The following is an 8,573-nucleotide window of genomic DNA, read 5'->3' as shown; positions in this document are numbered from 1 at the left end:
GTGCATTGTGGGATTCTGAGTGATGGGAGTTAGCCATTAGGTGAATACGTCACGTCACATATGATCAGGGTTGAATAATCTCAGAGTGCTGGATTTGGCCCTATTGCACAGCTCTCGTATGAGTCTAACGATTGTAGGGACGAGTCTTTTACTCGAAGAATTATTTGAGCCTCGTCACATGTGATGGTATTCAGGTGATGGATAATTGGCATCACAAAGAGGCCTTCAGCAACTGAGGATTAGTTCGAGTTGAGTCATAGGTTTCCCTAGGGTAAGCCTAGGATGAGATAGTGTTGGGAACAGTAGTAGTAGAAAAAGGGACCTGGTGGAGTTAAAGCAGTTCTCGAGGAAAGTACGGATAGATAAGGAAGGTAGTATGGGCCTGTACTGCTAGAAGCAGAGGATCCGTACTCGATTCAAGAAAAGATGAGACGAGACTGGGAAACTTGTAGCGTGTGCGTATGATCCCTCAGCAGTGATGAGTATTTTGATAGTATTGCATTATGTTTTCAGCATGGTGACATTGCGAGAGAGACCAGTGGGCGGATCAGGCGCCAGAGAGGGATCAGGCTCGGGTTCAGGGGCCAAGCAACTCGAGGAGCGTATGAGGGATTTGATATTAACAGAGGTTACGCGCAGTATCCTAGATCAGACTCCTGTGATCTTTGGTATGGTCAATGAGGGTATACTGGAGATCTTGGATGAGAGGTTGGGAGCCTTTCGTACCAATATAATGGCTTTGATGTGAGCGCGTGCTTGACATTCCTAGAGTTTAGAGCTTGTGGAGTGCCAGATTATCATGGGGCTAGGGATCCCATCGCTAGCAGCAGGTGGTTGGTTGATATTGCCAACGCATTCCGTACGAGTCGGTGTCCCGAGGGGGACAAGGTCAAACTCGCCTCCTGTCTTCTGAAGGACAGAGCAAGGAATTGGTGGGAGGAGGTTGGTCATGCTATTGATGATGATGTCGCGTTGGACGCGATGACATTGAGTGATTTCTCGGCCAGGTTCAGGGATGAGTTTTCACCGATTATTGAGGTGCAACAGTTGGCACGGGAGTTTCAGGATTTGATGCAGACTACTGAGACTGTGGTGGAGATAACCACCAAGTCCAAGGAGAAGGCCCTCCTTGTTCCGCAGTATGTCGCGGAAGAGGAGATGAAGAAGGCCCGATATCACAAGATGTTGAGGGATGACATCAAGCAGTGTATAAGCAGGTCCAGCTGCCAAACGTTGGAGGATATGATCGCACGAGCTAGAGAGAGAGAAAGAGAGAGAGAGAGATTGATTTGGAGCAGATCCAGAAGAGGAAGTTGGATGAGGTTTAGGTAGCCACAGGTTCGGGCAAAAGGCCCAACGGGTTAGATTCGAGATCGAGGGATTACCAGAGCCGCGATCGATGCAGGAGGTGCGGAAGGATGCATGAGGGCGCGTGTAGGAGTCGTAGTGGTGGAGATTCGGGTTGCTTCAAGTGCGGCCGGACTGGTCATCTTAGCAGGGATTGTACTGCTACCACCACACAGGGATCAGACTTGATATGTTTCCACTGCAGTCAGCGGGGCCACAATAAGGCCTAGTGCCCCGGTTTGTTTTCGGTAGGATGGGTGATAGGACCTGACCCTGCAACTCTGAGGATCACAGACGGTCGTCAGGGCCGAGCAGAGGCGCCTGCGGTAGGAGGCAGGGCTTTTTAGATGACTACCAAGGAGATGCGAGCAACGCCGGGCGTAGCAGGTGCATGTCTTTCGTTTATTTATTAAATTTGTTCATGATTATATTGTTATGATTCTACATCATTATTGGTATAAGTATTTTAGAATTGTGTTGCGTGCTTGTTATATGCCATCTGCATACCTTGGATAATAAAGTGGTAGTTAGGGGTGGTGCCTTATTGAAGCAGGTTACTTAGGATGCAATAACTATAACATGCTTATGTGGGACTCAGTAGTGTTATGCTAGATTCAGGAAGGTGTCATCAAGTAATGGATCGGGTAAATCCCTAGCTATGGTAAGCTTGGTTCTTCAGTAGATTGATTGCAGTATAGCAGAGAAGATTGAGAATTCTTCTCAAGCATCGAGCAGTGAGGTATAAGCAGGATCAAAGTGGGGGAGAACCCTCCGAGTGTTCAGGGGTAAGAGCATGCAGATCCAGAATGAGTTCATGACCTTTGAGAAGGAAAAGAAGTAGCACAACGATTGATGGGTTGAGGAGTTCAGCGTTGGGAGTTTGGGAGACTTTCCAACACTTAGTTCATGTATTTGAGATGGTTAGTATCTGGTTGGAATTTCAGGATGGAGGATCGTCTGCAGAACTCGAAAGAGTTGGAATAAGGATCTTAAGAACACACTACTAGAATATATGCCTTTAATGACGCGCAAACCACGACACTCACTGATTTATGTTACGCAAAAGAGAGTGACCTTAAAATAGTGTCATCTCTTCAAAAAATTTAAGGATTTACGTCACACATTTTTGCGTGCCCTTAAATTAGTGTCTAAAGAAAAAAATTAAAAACACGGAGGGCGCTTTATCTTAAACGCGCGTCCTCTATGCATGTCGCTTTATAATTTTAATGAAACCCGCATTTAGATAAGGGAGACGAAATCCCCAAAATTTTGAAAACCCGCCTTCTACCTTTTTTCTATCTTTCACCTTCTTAATCTCCTATCCGATCCGCTTTTGTGCTACTCTTGACCTCCTTCTTATCGTTCTCTTCAACATCTTGTTCCTCATCTTTGCCATTGGCCACTGGTCCTTCCCCATCGGCCATGCTCTTACCGAATGATCATCTGTCCAAGCATAATCGGCGGTGTCTATCTACTTTTCTTCTCCTGTTAATTTATGCAACTCGAATCCTAGTTAAATCGAGTCCAAATTCTCTTTGCACCCTAAAGATGATGACACCTTTGAATCTGTTTTCTGCACCTTGTATCATCAATATTACAACCCTCCTGGGTCAAAATCACTGATTATTGGATCAATTGTGATTTCTCTTTTTAGGGTTTTTTTTTCTTTCAAAAGAGACTGGAGATTCTATCTATTAGAAAGATCGGAGCTTTTTGATGATGATAAATCGGACCCGTCCACACTCATTTTGCTATCTACTGAAGTTGGTCTTCTTTCATTCTGCTGATATTCTTAGAAAAGAACCAGAGCACGAAACCTTTGTAAGGCTGAGAATCAGCCCATCTCTCTCTCTCTCTCTCTCTCTCTGCAATTTCATCTAAGTGGGAGCCCTGGGTACCGATCACCTTCAGAATCATTCATGCTAAAGTCATCAATTGGGAACCTTCAGCAGAATGGATCGGTGCTTGAGATTTGCTGAAAGCACAACTGATGCTTGAGATTTGCTGAAAGCACAACAAATTTCCGTTAACTGTATCGGATTCCTAGCTCCTTAGAAGACACCTTTCTTCTCCACATTCGCAATTCTTCATTCTTCTAAACCGTCTAAGCGGTTACCATAGGAGACTATATAAGCTCATGTAGACAACCGATCTTGCTTACTAAAAATTGAAGATTGATTGCAGGTAAGGGCTTGAACCCTAATTTCATTTCTTCATATCACGAACTCTGTCTTTCGAAAATGTTTTTAATCTGACATATAGTTCATCTCTTCTCTCCCATTTCTACAATTTCATTGTAAGAGTTTCCTGTTGTGCCACCTATATCTCCATGGTCATCATCAATGGTTGATTTGCTTCAGGTATTCCCTAATTCTATCAACTAATGCCTCTTTTTGGTCTGAAGTTTCTTCTATAGTTCATATACTTCCCATGGATTTATCTCTTCACATCATTCAAATATCAACATTTCCCCTATCTTGATTTAAGTTCCAATTTTAGCTTCTGGCTTGGATAGACATTCTTAAAGGTTAATTGGTTTTGTTTTGAGATTGTTATGATTTTCTAATTTAATAACTAATAGTTATCCATGATTTAGGTATCCTCATAAACTAATTTAATGTCGTTTTTTGTCTATATAATTTGATTAAGGTTTTAACCTCTAGAGAAAGTATTGAAACTAATGGAAAATATGTTAATTCCATTCAATCCTAATTATTAACTTGCGGAAGACAACATGGTGATCTTGATTTGTTGTATTTTGGAATTTATGTGAACCTTCGTTGTAATTGTTTACAGCAACAGCTCCATCTCGCCCCTTCTTGCAAGTGGCAGCCACTGAGGCGGAGCTACTCTGCCTCTAAGAGTTGTCTAGATCTAAAGATTGGTACTGTGTTTCTATTCTCTTAATTGCACAACATTGCATAGCGACTGAGTTATGGTATACAATCAGGGGGTTTCATATCTGTTTGAATTCTTTGAAAAGTTTGATGTTGTGGTTATCAGTTGCTGCTTACTTACTACCAAATATAATGGTCCATGCATCTTTTAATTAGCTGTTGGTTTAATTTTTCTTTGATTTTTATAATCATTTTCATTTAAAATCTTACTAGCTTTTAATCTTTCCATCATGACAAGAATTTTGTATTCTTATCTTGCTGATAGGTCCAAAGAAACTTGAATGGGATTGGACTATTGTGCTTCCTGATTTGCTGCTTTGAATGGCTGTTGTGTGAATCCTCATTGAAGTCTTCATTTTGGTTTAAGAGAACAAGGTGGAGATTCTAAAAAGAGACAAGTTAGCAACAGAGAATCTCCTCCAAGAAACAAGTTAGCAAAAGAGAATCTTCTTCCCCTTTGTTCACACTTTACATAATCACCTTCAATAATATTATTTTCATTTTTGAATATTTTCAGGGGCTCAAGAACTTAACTAAAGGTGCCCGTGAAATCATTTCGTGTCTACAAAAAATTGATGGCGACAATTATCCTGAAGTAAGTAAGATTAGTTTGCTTCATTAATGAAGTTTATTTTAGCAATAATCTTTAATTAACTTTTTTGGCACTATATATTTGTTAACATACACTTCATCAAATGTATATAATCAATGTTGGCCCTGGTTTTAGACTGCTTTGGAGTACTGTAAAGTCATTTCTAGATCCCAAAACAACTTCGAAGATTCACGTACGCTTCAATCTTTTCATATATCTTTTTTTATAAAAATCACAAGTTCACTATACAATATAAATTTTCTTTTGTTTAGGTTCTGGGATGCAAGTACTAGAATAAATTGCTTGAGATAATAGATTTCAGGTAATGTTCTTATCAATGTCATTTACTAATTATATACATTTGTCTTTTATTTATAAGCTTAATATTTTATAATACTTGAAACAATAATTTGCAGTGAATTGCCAGACTTCTTAGGTGGCATGTGTACACAATGTTTAGATAAAGGGGGTTGTCTTTTATCTGATAAAGGACCATGGAATAATCCTGAAATATTGAAGGTTAAGCTCAAAAGCACTTGTAATATTTTTTATATATTTTTATTTAAACTAAATCAGTTGTTGTGGACTTTTTTTTCCGACAGTTGGCTCTTAATAGTGAAGCAAGGCGTGCATGATAGGTGGTTAAAGTTTTAAATAGTGAAGGAAAGATTGTTGCATATACTAAGCCTCAGCTTCATGCCGTAGGAACAACTAAATAACAATTTTTTTAAATATATATTTTCCTCATTATTTATTTATTTATTGAGCTGCAACTAAGAAGCAGTGATACATCGACTGCTGAGTCAGGGTCAGAAGCTGAAGATATTGCATCTCCGAAAGCAATGAGGAGTTATTCACATCTTAGGTTGACTCCTGTTCGTGAAGAAGTAAGTATTTACTGTTTTTTTAAGTATAGTTTTTTTTAATATTATTTAAAAGTTATATTTTGTGTTGTGTATAGGCGAAGACAATTGGGGGTACAAGCTATGCGGGTCCATTTTCTGGATATGATGAGTATGTTCCCATGGTGGATAAAGCTGTTGATTATGGATGGAAAAAACAACCTTCATCTCCAAAGCCTTATGATCCCAGAGGTCAAAGTCAAACATGGACATTGACATTTATTGAAGGTCAAAAGGGAGTGGAAAAAGCTAACGGAATGTGGGTGATGCTTGTGGCAGTCTTGATGACTGTTTTTTCTGTTTTGAATTCGGTGTTGAAGCGTGTGACTAAGAAGCTTCCAGAAACGTGATCTGAGGATGCCAAAAGGACCGAGGAATTCTCGTTTGATGGGCCTAGGAATGAGGAATTCCGACCACCATCACCGATTCCATCTTTTAAAGAAGCAGAGGTTTTCAATTCCATGTTGAAAAGGTTAGGTGAGCTTGAAGAGAAGGTTGATACATTGAAATCGAAGCCATAAGGAACTTTGTAAGCCAATTAGTTCCTTTTTTTATTTGAGTTTTAGGGAAAGGTAGGTCATTATACATTTATATCAACTGATTCGGTTGGGTTGACTTGCAATACTTTTTTGTTCTTATTTCCTCTCCTCTCCATTTTGACTCTTTTGTACAAGAATGTTCTATATCTGTTGTTAAGATGTTCCCCAATGATGATTGTGACCATTTTTTCTTGGTGTATGCAATAATGGAGATACAAACAACTGAAACTTCAGAGAATTCAACCTCACTTCCACCTGTGATTGCCCACCCACAGACAATTAAAACATCTGAGCCGCCACAACCACCGCCTCCGGTGACAAACATGCCGGAAAGTGAAGCCTCAGATGATACTGATTACAACTAACTTGCTATTTATTATCTTATTAATTTTAAAATGTTACTAATACATCATTAAAACTTTTTATGTGTAGGATTTACCAAAGTGGTATAATGCAAGTAAGTTCTTAAAGCTTATGAGCTTTTCATGGAACATTAATCCAATAATTATGGCAATTTCTAATTTTCTTTAATTAATTAATTAGACGATGGGTAGAGAAAAAAGACTGCAGTATGCTGCATCTTTTGAAATATGCTAGTTTCGGCTTCTCTATTATTCAGGAACACAATAGCGAATTATGAATGCTTTAAGGTAACTTAAACATTAAACCTGTTATTATATTTTGTATAAGATATGCATAACTTTTATAATATATAATTTTAAATAGAGATGTGTAGTGATATGGATAAAAAAATTGCAGGATGGCTTATCCATATCGATATGAGTTGTTCAAAATGCATTTTAAGTGGATTATTTTAGTATCCACTTTATGTCTTATTCCTAGTTACCACTAAACAACCTTTAATCTTCTTTCTTATTACGGCACTAAACATCAGATTGAGTAGGCATTTTGGTATTTCAAGTTTAAGACGGTATCATCTTTGTTAGTTTTGCTAATACTTGCATTAGAGATTTTGTTGTGTCATGAAACCATACATAACTCATTTTGGATCCTCAAAACTTATGTTATGTACCAATTTACTTCAGGTTGCAGCTTGGGATGCTAATCTTGTTACTCCCCATAAACTTATGGGCAATGGAATTGTCAGCTTGGAGTCCATGTGTGATGGTGAGCTTTCTTCTTTTTCTTTTGGTTGCTTTAAGTCTTTAGCTTCTTTGCACCTCAATCAAATTTAAAACAAAAACTCAGCATTATGAAGTTAGCACAAGATATTGTTCCAATACCCTTGATGTTATACTGTAACGTTTGAAGGATAGTTGCAGTTTATAAATGTATTAAAGTCCAGATGCTATCTTATAAACTATAGAAAACAATCTCCACCATAATGTCTCTAAAGCATAGAACCATGTTTACAAGGAAATTCACATGAGGTGCTAGTTGAATTGGAGGGAATGGTAGGTGGTGGAAAGGTACAACTAGAGGTAAGTTCTGTGATTAAAAACATTAAATACAGTTGGTCTTGGAGGCTCCATAAGTCAACAAACCTACTTATACTAAAAAAATATTGACCTGACTGATCTAATTGTAAAAAGACACCATCGCCCTCACTAGCTAGCTCTACTTAAGTCATGCATGAAAGGACTAGACTACTTAAAAGTGTAACAGGGACACTCCAGAAAGAAAGTTGCTTTTAGTTGAATTGGGATTTGAACCGATTTAGTTGAAAGTTGCAGCCTCGTGTACATTTCCAATTTTAGTTGATTATTCTATTTATTATATTAGCATATTAATTTTTAGACTTTTATTTAATCAGGTCACAAGAATTATCGAAGCAGGGGTTCATTAGTCTTAAAGAATTATGAAAGGAAAGATGCAACTCTACTTAGTTGGAATTTGATGTTTATCATCTTTGTGTAGCATTACTTTGCAGCAATATAGTATTAGGTTATATAGTTAGGGAAAACCTCTTAGTAACAATGTACAATTAGATCCCACTAATATCAATGTATTACAATTTTTTGACATGATATTGGATGAAATTGATTGTTTTAGTATGTATTTGTTTACAAAATTTTGTATTATGCGTAAATGAGTATCGTAAAGACGCATCGTAAATGCATATCGTAAATGGTTAAAGAAGTTTATGACACGCAAATGTGTGTCATCTTCATTTATGACAGGGGATTCCCTGATACGCGTTGTGTGTCATAAACACGCACGTTGTAAGGTTACGACATGCAAATGCGTGTCGTCTTCCTTTATGACATGGCCTTCCTTAATACGCATTGCATGCCATAATTGTGCGTCGTAAATGCGCGTCGTGTATAGACGACGC

The 8,573-nt window shown here is 38.3% G+C and overlaps 1 pseudogene across 1 annotated transcript; it reads left to right on the top strand.

Moving 5' to 3' along the window:
* Positions 1-3,689: 3,689 nt before the first annotated feature.
* Positions 3,690-6,259, top strand: LOC145039532 (phosphatidylinositol/phosphatidylcholine transfer protein SFH8-like; annotated as a pseudogene). The gene is made up of 8 exons (XR_013679822.1): positions 3,690-3,707; positions 4,762-4,839; positions 4,928-5,029; positions 5,109-5,158; positions 5,253-5,355; positions 5,439-5,537; positions 5,604-5,723; positions 5,798-6,259. The product of XR_013679822.1 is annotated as a phosphatidylinositol/phosphatidylcholine transfer protein SFH8-like (transcript).
* The last annotated feature ends 2,314 nt before the right edge of the window (positions 6,260-8,573 follow it).

This window comes from Lactuca saligna, chromosome 4 (assembly GCF_052625555.1).
Source record: "Lactuca saligna cultivar CGN05327 chromosome 4, ASM5262555v1, whole genome shotgun sequence".
In the NCBI taxonomy this organism is placed as follows: Eukaryota; Viridiplantae; Streptophyta; class Magnoliopsida; order Asterales; family Asteraceae; genus Lactuca; species Lactuca saligna.
Note: the sequence above shows the minus strand (reverse complement) of the source record. Positions and strands in the feature narration are given on the sequence as shown.